Below are 20,677 nucleotides of genomic sequence, written 5' to 3' on the forward strand. Positions count from 1 at the left end.
GATAATTCACCACAATATGTTCTTCCGATCAATGACGAGTCCTTACACGATAAATTAAACCCATGAAGTCCCTAGCATCCAAATGACGAGTCCTTACACGATAAAGCATCCAAATGGCCAGAGTTAATAATCCAAATCCATTTGGAGGATATGTATAGTGCTATGTATAGTTTAAGAGTGCTGCTCTTAAAGAGAGACGCTGAACGTTTTAAAGAAAATGCAATTCAGACTTTTTTGAGGGTTTTTTATGGGCCTACTCAAAACAGCGGGAACATTTGAAAAAAAATATGTTAAGACTATAACCTAGGATAATGTAACGGCTGGATAATGGTCATTACCATTTCAAAATGATACCTTTCCTGGGCTCTGCAATTGAAGCAAGGTGAAGTGAAGGTCATGTTGAACCATTTCACTTACTTACGTCTATCTTTTCAACAGAGCACAATTTGTGTTTTGGGGTAAATTTGGAAAATGTTTTTTGATCCGCCTCCATGTTATGCTTTCTCTGCGAAGGTTGGGTGTTCTGTGAAGCCCCCTCTCACTCAGAGAGCAGACGCCATTGTCCAGGGTTGTTTAACGTTATGCAATAATTGTTTAAACTTCTGTCCCAGAGGAGAGCTATAGAATCACAAGATAAATGCATGTTCAGCATCATCTTATTTACTTTTTTCTAAACGTACACTCAAGCATGCAAAGAGTCCCAAGTTATTAGTTGTTTTTTTTAATTACATACGATTATTCCTCACTTCATTAGATATAAAAGACAATAAAGTTATTACAATACTGTACTTTTGTATGTCTTTCAGGCCTTTGAAAGCTGTAGTCAGAAAGAGGAAGGGTGATAGAAGCTAGGTTTAAAAGACTCACATTAATGAATGTTCTGTTGCTCAGCCAAGGAAACATTAGAGGAAGAGATGGAGGAAGAAAGCTCACTGAACTGACAGAAAATTTCATCTGGTAACTGACAGATCCGATGATGATGATGATGAGACGATGTCGTTTCTAAACCCTGAACTAAAACAAAGACAGGCATACAGTATATGAGACCTTAAAAAATCAATGCTTCTAGTTTGGGGTACCCTGAATGAATCATTGTAGCACATGGATCCAGGACCCATTTGATTGACAGCTGGCTAAGGCCTCACTGTTGTGTATCAGAGCACAAAACAGCGATGTTTGGAAGTGGAGGTACAGTATATGCCATCTGAAAATCTGATTGTTGTGTCCTCTGAGCCCTGAGACAATTTCAGTGTTTATGGTTACTGATAAGGTCAGGCACAGAAATGTAATGATTTTAATTCAGGTCCGGGTCCAGACAAAATCCATTAGCAGTTGCGGATGGTGCAGTGTGTGTTTATGTGTGAGAGTGAGAGTGAAAGTGTGTGTGTGTGTGTGTGTGTGTGTGTGTGTGTGTGTGTGTGTGTGTGTGTGTGTGTGTGTGTGTGTGTGTTTGTGCAGCTCAATGTATTATCTGTTTCCAACTATTTCTGCTGACTGGAATAAAACCTAAAAGACATAATGCAACTCATCGTTAGGGGTTAAGTCATCATTAGCAGCACTAACTCTGGTGTGCTGTTTCAAGGTTAATGGGAAAGACAGAAAACTGCAACATGCAATTTCTGCAGTTCCAAGAGAAAAATGAAACTAGACCAGATATTTCAAAGAAGCACTGGGAACCGCAGTCAATGCAGCTGCAGAGCCATGTATCATCAAGTCACACTCACGTAGTATAGTATTCATAGTATAGTATGCGTACTATATTACCCTACTCACAAACACAAAGCAAACTTCACATTCCAACTCAATGTAAATAATGTCACAGAATCTGTACAAAGGGGTACAATTTTTTTAAGGGGCAGTTTTTGTTGTCAAAAATAAAATAAAAGACTTTGTTTAAAGATTCTACCATAGCTGTGACAAAATAATGTTCCCCAATAGTTTTGTGCTTTTATGCTTCTTAATTTTGTTTTGTCAGCCATCTCTTTTTACATTTTTTAGGGAGAAACAAAGATAAGGAATTAGTAATCAAAACAGTAAAGTGCCTCTTTAAGCAGAACAGCAACGTTAGCAAATCCACCAAGCTTCAAAGCCTTCCACTAGCCTTGAGACTAAAACCAAATCAGCCCCTTAAATTGCAGAGATGCTGAATTGCCCCTCCGCCCTTCTGCCTCCTGTTAAAGACACGAAACAAACTTGCAGCCTTGACACCTTTTATGTTTTCGTTTGTGCTCGGTGAAACTCAGTCTGAATCTGAATGACGACCTACAGATCAGTGAGCGCACAGCGAGAGAGAGAGAGAGGGAGGGAGAGAGGGAGGGAGAGAGGGAGGGAGGGAGGGGGAAGGAGAGAAAGAGAGAGAGAGAGCTGGGAACATTAGAAAGGGTCATGTGAAAGATCGTGACAAACTATAATTGCCAGGGCAACAGCCATTACATCTGATGGAGTATTGATTGGGAGTCCAATTGAGCCCTCATGCGGTGTGATCTTGAGATAGTTCTGTCTTCTCTCTCTCTCTTATGTCTCTCCAGGGATGATGACCAGAGTAGACTAAGTCAAATCTAAAACATCTGAACATGTGTAACAAGAACAGATGCACTAGTAGTAATGCTGTGGAGTGCAGCTGTCCATATGTATGGTATCCAAGAAGTTATTGGACCAACAAGTCCAACGACCATGACATACGTACAAGTGTGTGTGTGTGTGTGTGTGTGTGTGTGTGTGTGTGTGTGTGGACTGTCCCTTTACTGAACCGTTGTCTCCAGAACCTTTCATCATAGCGTCGTGACAAACAGAAATTTGGATGACTCACGCATCTAGACCGACTAATTATGTGAGTGTGTGTGCATGTGTTTGTATGTGTTGATGATTAAACTGATAGTCTTTGTAGTCCTAAAAACAAATTATCTGGATGGTGTTACAAAGGGAGAGTCTGGCTCACTTTTCTGTAATCCTCACTAAGTTACTCTCATACAAACTCCACAGCCTGGCGGTTTAACTTGTGTCACGCGAGGAGTCGTGTAAACATCGACAGACTGACTAATTCACACAAGGCATTTTTATACAAAATATTTAGCCAAACACAGGAAGTGTGAAAAATGTCATATTTGAACTCATTAGAAAATGTGTGAGCTTTTCAATAATCCTTTGTTTTATACAGGAAATCAAATTCTGCACAAAAAACATTTCCCTGAGAGGATTTTTCTTTTTGTGCCGCAATGGCATTACCAAACAGGAATACTGTAAACTCTAATTGCTTCATAACCTTTTCATAAAGGCTTTCAAAATCGATACTCCATGGCACTTGCTGTGGAATACCAGGCACAAAAGAATGGACGAGTGAAGGCTCGAAGGCAGGCTGAGGAGAACTAATGATAACATTTTTTAGCCTTTTCGCTACACTCATCACTCACTCAAACAAACAACCCACAAGACACAAGCGGTCAGCGGACAACATTTTCTCACGGCTCCTCCGTGTTCTTTCCCATATGCATTCCATACCTTGACAGAGACGGAGTGGAGCATCAGCATGCTGTTTGTGTATTCAGAGAATGTCCTCTGACACAAGACTGAGTTTTGATGGGATTTTGAATCTTGGCCTTGACAACCATGGGAACAGCATTTAGTGTACAGTTCAATTACGTCCAAATTATTTGTTCAGTTTAGCCTTTTATGTGCTGCGGTAGACATTAAAACATCAACAATAGGGCTTCTTAAGATCCTAATTCAGTGTCATCATACATGTTTCTCCCGGAATGGCGTCAAAAGGAAACATGGCTCTGCTCCTTATTCACCCTGCCAGATCAGCATTCAGAAAAAAAAACGTGGAAAAGCAGACTGCAGGTCTCAGTTCTTTGGAAATCACAGAGGAGGAAATGAATCTGTTGGACACAACATTTCTCCCCTTGAATGGTAAAATTAAGATGTTATTTTAATCATTTGTCACACTGTTGCTCTTTTGGACATGAGAGATGGAGAGAGACAGAGAGCGAGAGACAGGGTGACTGAGAGCTGGGTGAGCTCAGTTCCTGTATTTTGGTAGGGGTTGGGTTGTGACGGGTGAGCAGAGGTCCTAATTAGGCAGGCTGCTTTTCATGGGTGAGCCGGCGAACGGAGCGGCAGCTGGTTCCTGTTCTCCCAGATGACAGAGTGGACGGACAGCATTATTAGCGCGGTTTCCTGCTCAGCACCACAGACAGGGAGCAGCCCAGGAGAGACGTCTCACCCAGGCCACGGTGACGTCTCACCCAGGCCACGATGGTGCCAACTCACACGAGGAGAAGCGAGACAGAGATGTGGTGCATGTGTCTTGTGTTTGTTCACAGCTTCGAGTAGATAAATTATCAGTTGTCTGTGTCTGTGTCTGTGTCTGTGTCTGTGTCTGTGTCTGTGTCTGTGTCTGTGTCTGTGTCTGTGTCTGTGTCTGTGTCTGTGTCTGTGTCTGTGTCTGTGTGTGTGTGTGTGTGTGTGTGTGTCTGTGTATTTGTGTGTCTGTGTATGTGTGAGTGTCTGTGTGTGTGTCTGTGTGTGTTTTTTAATATGAGAGGAGAAGAGAGAAAGAGCCCAGACAAAATATCTAAGAAAAATATTTACCTTAGATAATGGACGTCCAAACTCTCAAATGTAATTTATTTCGTCTCGACTCCTAAAAGTTTGTTAGTCATGCCCATTCAGAGAACTATTTATGAATGGGGAGACTTCCGCAGCCTCAGCATTCATTAGGCACTCTGCTAAGTAACCTTAATATTTTTAAGGATTTTTCTACATCTCAATGAATACCGCTAGATATTATTTCCTCGAACAATTGCATAACACGAGCCACAAACCTCATCCCGTGGGCAGAGGTGTTTTTTCCCTCCACTGGGCAGAGGGCTAATTTGCCTTGAGATGACTGTGGTGGGCTGGAGACAGCTCAGGATTAATGGCTCATTACGCCCAGTGTAAGCACTCTCAGAGCCTCTGATGGCGGAAAATGAATTTTAGAGGGGTCGCGCCAGACACAACATCACCATGAAAAACTGAACAAAATCACTGTGCTCCGTTTTCTGTCAGGGGGAGGGCTTCAGGGCCGTTGACTTATGCGCTCGCGCCATGCGGGAAAGAGCTGCATTCAACGCACTGGAAACGAAACCTTACAGATGTGTGAAGCAGATACCCCAGCCACGCTCTCCAGCAAAAATAATAGAAGCAGACTAGCTCATAACTCAGAGAGCAACCAGCTTTTCTGAAGGAGCCAGCCACTTAGTGCACATGGGAGAGCTTTTACCAAATTAACTTTCCAGTTGATTTGTAGTCACTCATTTAGGGAAAATGATTTGGCGACTTCCAGGGGTGTCCTTTTTTTCTGTGAGGTTATTATGAGGTGACCGACTCTAGCTGACTTAAATGGAGAGACACAGAGACTCTTAATGTCGGAAAGAATAGATCAATTGACCCTGTTTTAAGATGGTAGCTGGTAGAGGCTGTCATACAAATGCTGAGTGAAAATGTGCTGGAGAGATACAGAGGAGGGAGGAGAGAGTGTGTGTTTTAATCGGTCTATATCATCGGTTCCCAAACTGGGGTACGCGTACCCCCAGGGGTACGCAAAGTGGTTCAGGGGGTACGCGGGGAGAAAATTTCCGCGATAACAGAAAACGGACGGAATTCGCAGAATGTACCGTTTGAAACAGAATTGCAACTTTCAGACGGAAACATCATTTTGTGCATCAAAATCGCCCAAATTCCCCTGTATTTTGTCCTGCAAGGCTGTATTTCTTTCTTATAAACACAACAACGATCGCAACGATGAACAAGCATTAATTAGAAAACAAAACCACTGAGAAAATGTCACGTCTGTGCTGAACTCCGCTCCGGCCACGCCCCCCTATTCAACACAGACCTCCGTAGCCTGTCTTTTTTAATGTTTTTTTAGTCTTCTGTTCTGTTGATGGCTGGCAAACAACAACCTTAGAAGGTTTGGGTCACTTGTGGCACATATTATTCACTCATTTTAAGCCATCAATCTACCTCTGGGTGAACAAAATGATCGATTAAAACGGAATTAAAGTAAAAGGTGAAAAGGAAAACTTTTTTTTTTTTCAACGGGGGGGGGGGGGGGGGGGGGGGGGGGTACGCAGCTGGAGATAAAATGTCTGAAGGGGTACGGGACTGTAAAAAGTTTGGGAACCACTGGTCTATATCTTGCATAGTTATCTAAAGTACATATGAATCAAATCAATTCAAATCAAAACAATTTGTGCAAATGAATAAAATTACGCTGGCAAGACAGACCTCACTATATTTCTAAAATTATAGCCAGCAAATTAGGCAATCATACTAACTGCTCTAATTTTTCCATCCCAGCTGTGTATAGGTTTGTTTCCGTCAGTTGAATTGTGCTGTAAAGGCTGTTGTAAGTCAGCCTAATGCCATCTTTTTTTGTCAGCTCCTAACAAAAAATTATAAATGAGGATAGCTTTCTCTTCATACGCAAGGAGAAGGAGACACTTTTTGCAAGTCCCTGTCCTGTGTAGATCTGTAGGTTGAGAACTGTTGAGACTGGTGTAAATAGCCACTATAACTGTGTAGAAGGTTTTTTTATTTATGTATTTATTTTTAAATAGCTCATTTATCAGATTATAGTAACTGATAACCCTCAGTGCTTTCACATAGGACGAAACATGCACGACCTTGTTACCCTGGGAGGGCCTCCAATGTAGTCGCCATCATTTAGATTGCTTTATTGCTTATAAAGCTTCTAGACTGTTCTACATACGGGAGATATTAAAGCTATTTATGTCTCTTTCCTGCAGTTATGATAGGACTCAGATTAAAGGACATTTGACATGACTAAAGACACACGTCTCTTACAGCCACTGTAACATGAGGGTGGAAACCCATGCAGAGGTCTACCAGATGAGCACCATGCTACCATGCTTCTAACTGTCATAGCAGATAACATCTAACCATAGATATGCGGAATACCCCTTTCTTTCCATGAATGCTCTCCACAGGATATCTATGATTTGTCTCTCTGCACTAAGAACAGTGAGCATTTTTTAAAGAGCCTAGGTTTCACTTCGAAGTTAAGATTCCAGTCACGACAGAATCGTTGCTTAAATCCTCTAGTGCTACACTGCCACAGTAATTGGTCTTTATCTGTCAAAGTTAGACAAGTTGAATGCTTTTAATAGTTTTAAAGTATAGTGAAATTGACTGTGCCGGCACTGAGTGTGCAGGCTCCTTCGTGGTCATCTAATGGGCCATTATTCTTGCTCTGTGACAAATAATTCTCCAAATACTGTTCATGAATTTTAATCTGCAAGATATGCTTCCAAAATACGCTTTGAAAAATAAATCAGTACAGACTAGATACACGTTTGAAGTAACTGATAACCCTCAGTGCTTTCACATAGGACGAAACATGCACGACCTTGTTCCCCTGGGAGGGCCTCCAATGTAGTCGCCATCATTTAGATTGCTTTATTGCTTATAAAGCTTCTAGACTGTTCTACATACGGGAGATATTAAAGCTATTTAAGCTAATAACATTGTCCTGATACAAACTATGCATGAAAATTAATTTATCAGGATGTGTTGGTGTTACATGGAAAGACTTTATGGAAAGTCGTATGGAGAGTCTTTTTGCCAATTTGCGAACTTTAAGAACTTGATATTGCGACTAATGAACTTTAAGAACTTTATATTGCGGCTCATAAACTGCTGAAGTCTGAATCCTAAAGAGTCCCAAAGCTACCAATCGTTGAGTTCTAAAAGAACATCGAGTCAAAAGTGCATCAACAGATCATACCGTATGCTTCCTAAAACTTTGGAATAGTTTTAAAGCTCTTCACCTGATGTCCAGTGCCCTAAGTGGAGGACAATGAGTGATTTAATTGTGAACAATAAGAAATAAATTGCCCTGTTGGCAAACTTGAAAAACCCCATTGTATTTGTCAGAAGAGCGTTTAATTAAAGGGATAATGGCTTGAAGAAAAATTGAGTTAGCCACTCAGAAGGCTTACGTCTGTGCTGGTGTGTGAAAGCCTCCATCAGCACACTTTCATGTGGTGCCAAATGTACACATTCCTGGGATAAGACCCAGATTTGTATCACTTGCAGAGTGTTTTAAATCTGTCACGATGGGCCTTACTTCACCTTGAGAGGTGGGGCACAGATAGCTTCAGCAAAAGCTGAAAAAGGATATGGCTAAATGGAGTGGAATCAGTGTCCTCAAGAGTCACGGCACAAGCACAGATGTTTAGGATATATGAGACTGCAAGAAGTGAAAAAAGAAGAGTAATTTCATCAAAATAATTAGATGAGAATGTAGCTCTTATTTCCATCTTGATAATGGACACGATGAACTCAAACAATATGTCACCTGTAGATGAGGCCATGTCATGGCCATGGCCACTGAGAGAGGACTGAGCTGAGACCCCAGTAGAGTTACCAGCTCAGTAGACTGTGCTTGTGATGTTCAATGATACTCATCCATTATACAGCCAAGAGGCGGAATACACATATGAATGAAAAGAGTCATGGCAGTTCAGAGGGCATCATGTCTTTCATTGCATGTGAACATAAATGGCCACGGGAACTTTTAGCTTTTAGTGTGCATGAGAAGCATCAGAAAAGAGAACTAGCCCATATAATGGGGATGTGTTTGCAGGCTGGACTGGTGTCGCAAAAGCAACTCCTCCTGGTTGGAGCAAAATACAGCCGTATACAGAGAGGCAGTTTTTTGGCCAATCAAAATAAGCAAGGTAGTTGGCAAAAGCTAGTTTCATCATCCAAAAGAAATGAACAGCAATGTTGAATATACAGTAATGTATATTATTTAACCCTCAATATGTATGTCACCACCCTCAAAGCTAATTCAAAATTTAAAGTGTATTGGAAAGTGAAGGTGTTTATTTTCAAGGTGAGTCTATCGGATCGAAGTAAAAATCTAGTGGAAATAATACATGTGTACCTAACCCTATTATTATTAACCCTATTATGTGTAAGTTAAGTTACTGTAAAACTTCCTATGATGGCCAACACCTTTTCTGTTTAAATGACTGAATGCCCCTAACACAGGCGGTGGGGTGGTATTGAGTTTATGATGAAGAAGATGACAACTAACCGTACTTTCAGTGCTTCATGGCTGGTTTAATCTAGTCAATTTCATGTTACACATATATCACAGATACCTTTACTCACAATAAAAGAGAGAAACGTTTCAAAATCATCATATCATAGTAATTTCTTTGCTAAGCTAGGTGTGTTGCACATCAGCCATATTTGCCTGTGAAAAATAAAGAAGGCTAAAGAAGAGTAACAGAATCTGTTTAGTTGTGGCCTAGCTTATAAGGTTGTTTGCAAATAAGCCTTACAATTACAAGACAGAATGATTAAATATCAACCAATGTACTTTGTTTTCTCATGTTTTTGTCAACTGACCTGGACAAAAAGGCTAATTTGCTTGCATATGATGTCCTTCTCAACAGTAAGTAGTGTTGCTAACTAGCTTCGCTGCAGCCTAAGCATAAACTTGGTTATGGAACCTAATCCATACTGTCCGTTTTCGCACAACTGCTGTCACAACTGCTGGTTTCCTCTCTTTTATTTATTACAATTATTCATTTGGCATTATTCAAGGCATTGTGACCATATAGATGAGAAACAAGAAATGTATGTACTTTATTGACGCACAATTGCAATGGCAGTACACAAACAAACTCAATGGTCGACATTCAGTTAAATAGTTTGTCATATTTTGTCGTGACTATTTCTGATCTGATTGGTGTAAAGATGACACCAGGTTGGACTCTCTCGTCCGCCCACTTGAAATGTACTGTATGTTTTTGTGGAAGCCAAACATTCGTGGGCTTCCTCTACACAATTAGAGGCCCTCTCCACTTTCTCTTTCACATTCCAGTCAGAACAGAACAACATCTAATGCTGATTGGCTAATCTTTCTTTAAAACATGTGAAGGGAGGCCAAGTGGGCGTGAACCCAGTTAGTCTCTGTAGTCATAGTAAAAATAAAAAGTAAATCATCAAATTTGAAATATGATGACATGAAGTGATTCATTAAAGTTTATTTTGCATTTGTTTTTAGAGATTAGTAGAGATTTTCACGTCTCAAGTAATTTAATTCTGGGAAAGCCTGGCTTCCACTAGGAGTTTAACACTATTACATTTTAATAATTTGTTTTGGCTCCATCGAAGGTGCTCAGTGACCTTAAAATGATGTTGTTACCCTGCATTGTGTATACTTTTACCTTTTAAAGGTATGTTATGCTAAGCTAGTATTTATAATGTCCTCAAACCCATTTTGATGATAAACAGCCATGAGAAGAAGGCATAAACACACATGTTGTTCACAATAGCTGCCAAAGCCATTTATTAAGCAGAATGCAGAAATGTAAGAACTGCTTTTACAACCAGATTCATCACCAAAATACATCAGTTAACAAGCTATCTAGCATTCATCAGCGCCAACTAACTATGTTGGCTACACAGCTCACTACTTTCAGCCAGTCTCTGGAATGCCTTGTGAATCTAAAAAACGATCAATCCACTAGCTTAGTAATTGAAAGTGGTTTAAGAGTTCAAGCATATTTTTCATGAAATGAGAAACTGCCTTAAGCAATATGGCTGCTCAATTACAGCAAAAAAAAAATCATAAACACGATCATTTTGGTCAGTATAGAGATCACAATTATTACTCATTCAGTATTTCTCCAAGGAGTTTTTTTCAGCAGTGGTGCAGTTGTGCACACAGACACGAGCCCACAACACTGGACTCTTTTGTAAAATATAAATATAAAGTGCTTTTATAAAATATTTTTAGTAATATTATCATCAATCCATATTATGTTTATATATTATAATAATATATTAAGCTATATTTTGTCTTCTTTAGTTATTACAAAAAGTAAATAGACTAATGTGTACAGACAAGTGTTATTTAAAATCATCTTTAGTTCATTTGTGTACTGAGTACTTTTTCCTATTCAGTTGAAAAGAAATGACTGTACAATGACATAGGCCTACACTGATCAATGGTGCACTGCCACTTTTAAAAAAATCTAATGGTTTCCGTTGTGTTTTCATGTGGGGGTGTGACGTGAACATGATACTAAAAAAGTCCGTTGTTTTTGCATCAACCCAACCTGAGCTGTTCAAGTGTGTATTTCAGGACTGCAGCACATGAATAAACTTTTCTTTTCATTTCATACTAAACAGATGAGATCACATGAGATGCTAACGCTAGGTCTGGGATTGACTTTTTAGGCTCGCTGTTATGCTACTGTAACTGAGAAAGTGTTCATCTTGTCTTGAACAGGCATAGTGGATAACGCTAAGAGAGTGGATAACTCTTCCCTGTGTTTCATCACATTTGGACACCAAAACCATGAATGAGAACCGTTTAGACAACATCATTTCCTCTGTGTTTAAATATTCTCTCCACTGGCATTCAACTCACTGACTTCACTTCTTGCTGGCGATGCCCCATAGATCAGGCCTGTAGTTATAATATCTTTAGCTTGCTAACGAATGTTACTGTATGTTTTCGTCATAAATAATATACCGTGCAGTGGTTGAAATTGACCAAAGATCTTTCTGTCATCTTTGCTGAACTAAGCATGCCACACCCTGGCTGAGATCGAGTTTGAGCTTATAGGGAGGGGGTGGAAGCAGACCACTATAAAGGAAAGGGGTGTGTTGGATTTATCACAAGAGAAAACTAGAGCATCACTGCCAAACATAATGCGGCACATGAATTGTTTTATCTTGTTATCATTATGGTTGGAAGTCCAAAAATCGCAAAGCCCAAAGTTCTGCTACGGCTAGATACTGCAGATTCAGCTAATAAGAACGTTCCACCTAGAGGGAGCTGTAACTCATGGTTTGAAAACAAAATAGTTCTTACTAGTTTTTGAAAAAAAAAAAAAACATTTCGTTCATCAAATGCCCTTGAAAGCATTTACAAATAAAAACAAACAAACAAAGATTTGGGTACAATGCAGTGCCATAACCCAATACACAATAAACTAGTAGATAGTTAGCCTGTGGTTGCCAGAGTCATCACAACAAATCTGACTCGCTTCATTTAGACTTGAAAAACAGAACCAATTATGGTTCTAAGTGATGGTGACAACACCTAGAAACTCTGTTAGAGCATTTTAAAACCAAACAAATCCAGGAAGACATAACATTTCGGACATTCGAGAGAAAAGCAGGCTTTTTAGATGGACAGCTAATATAATGCACTGAAACAAAGACGATTGCTTCCAACTGTCCGTTGTCAAAAGTGGTGGGGACAAAATTGGTGGTGGCAAAAAGTGTTGGGGACATGTCCCCAGCGTACATGACACCTATGCCCTTTCCTGCAACACAGAGCAGGTGAATTTTAACATCTTTCATAGTGAAGATCATTTCAAACGATAAGTCCCATTTGGACTGCACCTTGAGGTGGCTGCAGGTTTATACTTTAAGGCCCTGGTACATTGCCTCTTTGACATAGTTCTCTCCGCCAACTCCTTGGGTGAACGCAGGGAGTATGTTATTGCCCTGTGCGTGCTCTTTAACTTACTGGGAGAGTTCACCAGCAGAAGCAGCCTTTGGCTTCCACTGTGCCAGAGGAGTCATCTGCCCCTCTTCTACTGAGACAGGGTTGTGCACACGAGGGACCTGAGTTATGCCTGGTGGGAATAAAGTTATAAGTATTACTGGTATGTGGATGTGACAGTGGTATGCAGGATAAGTTATCCCTGGCTCTTAGTTTTACCATAAGGCCAAGCTTAGATACTTCATACAGACATGGATGAAAACAAGCCCAACTACAATTTGACAAAGGGAGACAAAATGACTACCAGGCTAAAACTCTGCCAGCGCTACATCCACAGACATCGACAATTAATGTATGACAAACTGTCTCACTACGTCTTCCAAAATCTATTTCGTAATACCTCATCACATAAGTTAGCCAGCCACGAAAATATGCTCCTGAGTGTTCCAGAAAAGGACGTTTAGCCAGTAATCGGATACGTCAAAATGAAAGAAATATACCATCTTTAAGGGGGTGCCAAAGATAATCAACACCCAAATTTCCGAGTAAGATGGTCTAACACAAACGGTCTGTGAAAAATCTCATTCTTGTAATAATAAACCAAATGGAGCTGTTGTGAAATTGAGTGATTGGGTCATTTATTTTCAGAGGAAGCCAAAACATTGACAAAAAAACAGGAACGTGCGGCTCTACCTCAACAAATCACTGAGGTTGTTCCTTCAGAGACGGAACAAATCACTGAGGTTGTTCCTTCAGAGACAGAATAGCTTGGAAATGAACCAACGGTACGGTCAGACTATGAACAACATCCTTTCATCTCTACCTTGACTTCAAAACCCCAAAGCCATTTCCCACAGGTGTTCACACATGCTACAACCATATGGTTACACCTGGATTTGGGTTCACCCCAAATATGACATAACAGTAATGTGAAAGCTCTCTGGACAAAGATTTTGTTTATTTCGTATTTAAATGCCTAAAAAAACTAAATTTGGATGGATGTTTTTGTCATGATACTGTAAATGGAATACTATAGACCATTGTCAGATGTTATTCTATTAACAACTGTGTTTTCTTCATCCATGAATCACTGAGTGGACCAGTGGCGCAGCGGACAGAACCCTATTGCATTCTAATATGATCATGTTTGGGACCCTGGTGACGTGCTTAATGAGGTATGTCAGAAAGACAAAGAGGTATCGAGAGAGACAGACAGAAAATGAGGGAGCATAATCAGCCATCATCTCAAATAAATTATGGATTGATAACAGCTCCTATGCCATTTCCTGTTGTTTGACAGTTTGTATTTCAGTGAAAGTCTTAGGCACATTGATAATCAAGTAAAGTGAAAAGAAGTGTAAATTATAAATTAAGATTTTATAAATACTGCGGCGCCCCATTTATTGAAGCAATGTAAACTATCTGTCATTTTTTTTTTACCTCCAATTGAACTGTTTATTCATATCATTCTCAATGTGTATTTCCTGGCAGCATTCTCTATAACACAAACATAAATGTTCAAAGTTGTTTAAATGAGTATGTACCATCTAAATCATTGCAGAAAAGAATTCCCTGTGGTTACATAAACTAAATTAATGGTAAGAGTGAGACCAAAACAATGACTTCACACATTCACTTTTTGGTTATGCAAAAGCCTACTATAAACTTAAAGCATTTAAAATGATAAAAAAACATGATGGTACAGAAAACTACATGTGTGTGAGTGTGAGCGTGTGTGCCTTTGAACCTTTAAGTTTCTGTCTCACAACATACAAAAAATACCATAACAACCACAGCATAACCACAACAGCAGCATCTGTTTTTTTTCAGTCCATAAAAACAATACGTAAATAATTGAAATACTGTAGTTAAAGCCCGGACTCTCAACTATTAGTGCAATATCCACACTGACTGCAACTACAAGATAACAATCAGGTCGCCCAACTAGGTGTGAAACTGCACCTTCACTGGACTAGAAAGTGAATGGCATAATGTAGAATTTAAAACAAATACTGCATGATAAACAATTCTGTGACACTGACAACCTACAGGGTGTGGAAGTAATAATACAGATTTTGGAAAATACATTTAAATCATGAGCAATCACACAACACAATTTCACAACTTTACAATTTCAAATGATTTGAGTTGTATGGTCACGCAAATGAGAGGTTGCCACTTGGACGATGATGAGCTGCAATACACATAGCTTTCACATCTCAGCTGATGATTATGTCAAAAGCCTTGCTGTCATAACTACATTCTTCTCAGTGTCAAGAATAACCTTGAACAAGCAGTCCACCAGTTGCATCATCATGCAACTAATTGGAAGAACCCTACCCCTAGGAATGAGAAAATGTTTCAGCAACTGAGTTGTGAAACTGGGAAACTATGTGTATATATATATATATATATATATATATATATATATATATATATATATGTCCCATAGCTGTTGGTTATTTCCATAAAAATTTGGCCATGTGATGGGATTAAGCAATAGTAACTCATATTCAGTCATATTGGCTTTTCCTATTTCTCTCTGTTTTGTACATCCAATCCCAGCTCCCTATAATTGAGTCCAGGCTGCAGAACAACTCTACACCAACTCTACACCAAAGCCCTTGTCAATAAGACTCAGCTAATCAACCCCAAAAGGAAGAAGGGGAACAGTCGAGTCTTCCAGTAAAACCCTTCAGATGTCCCTGGGAAGTGACCAAAGATGGTGTAATCCTCCACACAATCCAAGGGGCTGAACCAGAGACTTCCCAGGTCATAACTCAAGCAACCAACTATCTTCATTTGAAGTACTGTGGTTTACTTTTGAGATAGCTTAGTGTACTCAACTTTAGAAGATAGTTTATGTCAACAAAACAGTTGGTGTGCCAAATGTTTGGGTATTAACTGCCTGGATCTTTTAGGATTTGCAGTAGGCCCAAGTGAGGAGGGATTGATCTAATCTACAACTGCTGCATTCCTTACTAAGGCATAAGGTGTCATTCAATGTTGCACTGTGGATAGATTCAGTATATGGTGGATGGATTCAGTAAAAGGTGGATAAATTCAGTATATGGTGGACGGATTCAGTATATGGTGGATGGATTCAGTGTATGGTGAATGGATTCAGTATATGAGCCAGTGCTTTATGAATAAAACAACTTCACTTCAGGGGCCTACAGAGAACCTCACCAGATGACTAATTCGGTTTAGTCAAATATGTACCCCTTTCTGCAACCACCATATTTGTTCTAGTTCTTGGTTCCCTTCACTATATGTTTTCACCACCCTTGACATTATTGATTCACGGACCAAGAGCCATATAAGCACTTTAATAACAAGAAGCATATTACCTCCATCAGGTCATGGTGCGGTTCGTGGGTCTGTTTGTTTGTCTGTCAGCAGGATTAGGGAAAAACTACCGGCCTAATTTTCATGAAACTGGATGATAGGGTGTAGCATGGGCCAAGGAAGAAACCATTGAATTTTGGAGCAGATTCAAATCAAGGGGCAGATGTGTGAGTGTAGTTACACTTTCGTTAGCATGGCAAGATAGGGCATTTGACCATGGCAGGGGTCTGCACTCTCTGAGAGCCCTTCTAGTTTCCCAGATGGTTTTACATTTGTCTGACTACCCTTCCTTTGGTAAGGGATTGATTAACCATTAGTTAACCATTGATTAACCCATCCCCCATACATCATAATCCAGTATGCTGCCAGTCATACAGATGTGGCCCTTCTCTCATGAAAAGACCCATTCAGCATGCAACATGAATGTGCCCCTCCCATCCATAAATAACAGTTAAACCTAATTTAGTGAAATAGCATTACCAACCCAGATTGAGGTTGACAGGAGTAATCCCAAACTATGACATTCCATTTGCAGTTAATACAGCAGATGGACGTTAGCAAACCAATATGGCCGGGAGTTTTTGACAAGCCATTTTGAGATTACTATAACTGAAGACAATCACTTTCCATGTGCATTACATTTGGTGACTTCTCAACAACAATACACTCTTAAGTGCATCACTCAAATCACACCATGACCACACACACACACACACCAGCTCATCTCTGTGAATACCCCACACCATATGGCTTGTCCAGATAGTACAGACTTGTGTTTGAGGACAATGATGACATGAAATACTATGTCAAAGACCAGCAGGTATCCTGCATGTGTAGGCTATGATTAAAACAACACTCAGGAGCAACCACAAATCAAAGGCTACACCCACATACCCTGATCAAACCACTGGAAAAGGGAGTGCTCCCACAGCGCGTCTCACAGTCACGCTGCCTCGCTCACTGCAAAGCAAAGCTAATACATATACCTCTGTAAAGGTTTAAATACCAGTCTTTGAATGACTTCTGGGCCAGATTCGGCCTTGATCCGTCTCAGATTCGGCAACTATCTTAAAAGATCCACGCACATAGAGGCAGGCGTACACTGTCACAGCGTCACTAGTATTTCCTAGTACCAAACTACCGAGGAAATATCCATTGCTAATAAGAATTAATTAATCACATGGGTACAAATTCTTTCTCTGACTCGGTCACGACTAAAAGTAAACATTAAGGCGTATAACAAGACATAATAATTACATTAGTCATTTCATATTTTTTTCAATTTATCCATCGAAAGGTTAAATCACTAATGAAAACTGGCCATGGTAAAATAGTACCCAAAATAGACGCTTACAGGATATCATGGAGGAAGAAATATGTAGACTATTAAGTACATTTTAGATAATTAGAACTCTCTTTAATGTAAAGAAAGAACTGCATAAAAAGTAAGCGGTTGCCATTTGCGTAAAGCAATGTTCAAAAAGCGCGGAGTTCATGTACAAAACAACACTAATGTGCGGATGAAGTGTCTTGCGAACCAAAATATCTCCACATTTTTGGAGCATGGAAAGTGTGTGCACTTGCTTCACTCTAACTATGAAATACTCGTCCTGTAGACCAATCAAAATGTCATAGTTGTTTTGTTGCTGTGGTTTTTACTAAAAGTTTATATGGATCATATAGTCAAAATGTGATTTTTTTTTCTTGTTCAACAAGTTCATTATTTTATAACATAGACTTGACCTAAAACATAACAATAAAACATATGCGTTCACACACTCAAAACAACATTATATGTATAACGCTGAGGGGAAACCTATATTTTCTTACCCGTAGAAAGTGTTGGAGTCGACTTATCCAAGAGCGAAGATTCTACAAAGGGGAAATGTACTGTCAAAGCAGTTTTCTCGCGTTCGCCAGTTCCAGTCCATGCGCAAACTGTCCCTCCAAGCTGGTTACAGTAACAGATTTTGTATGAATTATGCAGCAATGGACTGGTTTGTCCTTGTGCTGCTCTATGGTCGGTCAGGTTATTGGGTCGGTCAGAACCCCCGTTCCGCTACCGAGCACTAATTACCAGACTGATGGAATCTCCCGGTGCGCGCGAGAGGAAGCTCCTCTCCCAATGCATTACTGTGATTGGTTAATGTGTCAATGACGAACCACCAGGTGGCATGCCGGTCATATTCACGCGAAATCTCACTTTAGCGCGGTTAATATCACCCAAGAGGAGATGAAAAGCATCTTGACGTGGTCTTTTTGAATTGCGCATTGAGGTTGGACAAGTATTTGTTGGTAATGTAGAAAACTACTGAGTAAACTAAACTGCAGTCCTCCTTTACTGAACATGGGCACGTTGTGTTACTTCAACATTTTAGGCTACAGATTTTTTTTTTTTAATGTGTCTATGTAGTATGCATTGTTTTATAGAGGGCATGTCATTCTATGTTTACATTAATTCACTGTCTGACATGTTAAACAAATAACCGAGCCCCAATCCCCGCTGGAATTCATAAGCCAATTAGATGCACAGTTTGAGGTACGGCGAAGAAGTCATTTCGAGTGCTATTTCTCCAGAAAACACAGACTGACTGTAGCCGCCAGAAATAAAGCCCTAATGTTTGTAGTCCTGACGTTCTAAATTCCTGAATTACTTTTTCAGCCGTTCAATCACAGAAACGCAGCGGCGCTCTATGACGGTGGATGACCGTGTGCGGCGAAAAAGAGTGAAAGGCAGCAATGCATTTTCCAATAATTCATCAGATTCAGAAGAACATTAGCTAATCTTCAGGGGACGGTACAACGGGGTTGGGTCCTACACATTTTCATTTTTCGTAGTGGGCCATAAATTATTCATAGTATTGACTTATAATTTTAAAAGGCATATGTTTGATAAACAGTGGCTTGGTGATTTCGTGTATTTGGCTATGGAAATCAGCCTGCCAGAGAAGAATGCTAAACAGCAGACGCACTTAAAAGTACACGAAATGTCGCAGTTGCACGTCCTCTTGCGTTTTTGTACCTTCAGCATGGACTGATAAGTGATTATCCACACAGTGCCATTACAGACCAGCATGTGTGTGCGTGTGTGTCATGTGTAGATATGCTGTCAGCCTCCAGCCTAATCATAGTATTGATCAGACTCATCACCCTCACCTAGACCAGAGGGACTCAGAGAAATTAATTTAAAAAAACAGAGCTAGGGGCTTGTGTTGGAAGACATTTCCCTGATTGTGTGCTGCAATGCTTGTGCTCACATTTGGCAGGGGGCTGCAAGCCATAAACAGACTGGGAAGGTTACTTATGAAGATCAGGCTAAGGGAGTGCTTTGAACGGCCTCCTCCTGGTTGTCAAAGAGCGTGGACAGTCCTGATGTAGTGGGGGGGTGTTAGGATTCTTACGTATGGGATCGTCATCAACACACTGTAAACACACTGTAAACATAGGCTTAGGGAATTTTCCATATGCACTTTCATAGTTTGTACTGCAACCTCAATACAGAACCTCAGGCTTAAAGTGTGTTTACACCAAGTGTGACAACAACTGAACATTTGGAGTGGGTCTACTTGATTGATTGGGTTCATGCAGCACATCAGATAACAGGAGCAAGTTTAAGTTCCCATGTGCTTTTCATTGTATACGTGGTGTAACGTTCATGACAAGAAAATGGGCAGAGTTTTTATTTCTTATGCATGCAGGGAAAAAATCACCTGACAAGCTATCCCTTCTGTATTATTAAGAAGTCTGTATGAGTGGTAGGCAGTTTGACAGACTTCATATTAAATGTGACAACTTGACAAATGACAAATGAATATCTTGAAGTTAATGCGATCATCAAACAAATGAGCTCTCGAGCGGTATAAGAGCAAGTGTTCTCAAATGTTTCCTTCCTGTTTTGAGCAGCTGTTAAAGCATTAAATCACAGGATTACAACTTTGTTCTCTTTTAAATGAAGCATAATGCCCTGTGCAAATTCTTCCTCTGATTTTTCCATGTTTGAATTTTCAGCCTTACAACAGATATCAGACACCATTTCCTAACTACTGACACAGTAGAAACTCCAGTACAAACAGAGCTAATACAATGTTCCCTAACCCTTGGCTAATTCTCAAAACTTTCATCTAGCCCATGTTAACAAAATCCAGTTGCAGTGTAAATTGATTTATGATTGAGCACGCCATTCGCATGTTTATGTTATTCCCTCGTTATGATAAGAACATAATTTAATAACTATTAAGTGACTATAAAACTCTTCTTTTGCTTTAGCACTGCTAAAACACACATGCAGATATACCTAGCCTATTTCAGACATACTTACCTAATGTCTTAGTGTAAATAAGGAATAGCTTTCACTAACACTGGGCTGAATGCCTTCAGTGACCTTTTGATGCCACCATATCAGGATAAAGTGACCTTGGTGAACTTATTAACTTTACATTCAACATGCTGGTCATCCGAGGCCCACAACAGTCTCTCAACACCTCTCTGGACCTGTGAGATCCAGTGACAGAAATGTAATCACTGCAAAAGACATAAGATGCCTTATTAAGGTCCGGGGTAGTTCCATATTCTAAAACTAGCTGACACAAAATACATTCTAGCATCTTCCAGCCAACTGAATGGTAAGAAACGTCATTGATTGAATATACACATGGGTTTATTTTTATCTCCCTGCCAAAAATCTTCTCTTTTCTGGACTGGTGCACACTGTGACTTCTCATCGGTTTGAGTCCAGTCCAAAGATGTCTGCATGCACATAAATAGCTAGAAATCTCTGCCTTCTGCCCT

The 20,677-nt window shown here is 40.0% G+C and overlaps 1 protein-coding gene across 1 annotated transcript in view; it reads right to left on the reverse strand.

Moving 5' to 3' along the window:
* chrm3a (cholinergic receptor, muscarinic 3a) overlaps nt 1–18,653 on the reverse strand; it is a 65,845-nt gene extending 47,192 nt beyond the window's left edge. The window contains exon 1 of the mRNA XM_031578750.2: nt 17,720–18,653. The gene's annotated coding sequence lies outside the window, so the exon portion shown is untranslated. The remainder of the gene's footprint in view (nt 1–17,719) is intronic.
* Nucleotides 18,654–20,677: the final 2,024 nt, after the last annotated feature.

This window comes from Clupea harengus, chromosome 13 (genome assembly GCF_900700415.2).
Source record: "Clupea harengus chromosome 13, Ch_v2.0.2, whole genome shotgun sequence".
NCBI classification, from domain to species: domain Eukaryota; kingdom Metazoa; phylum Chordata; class Actinopteri; order Clupeiformes; family Clupeidae; genus Clupea; species Clupea harengus.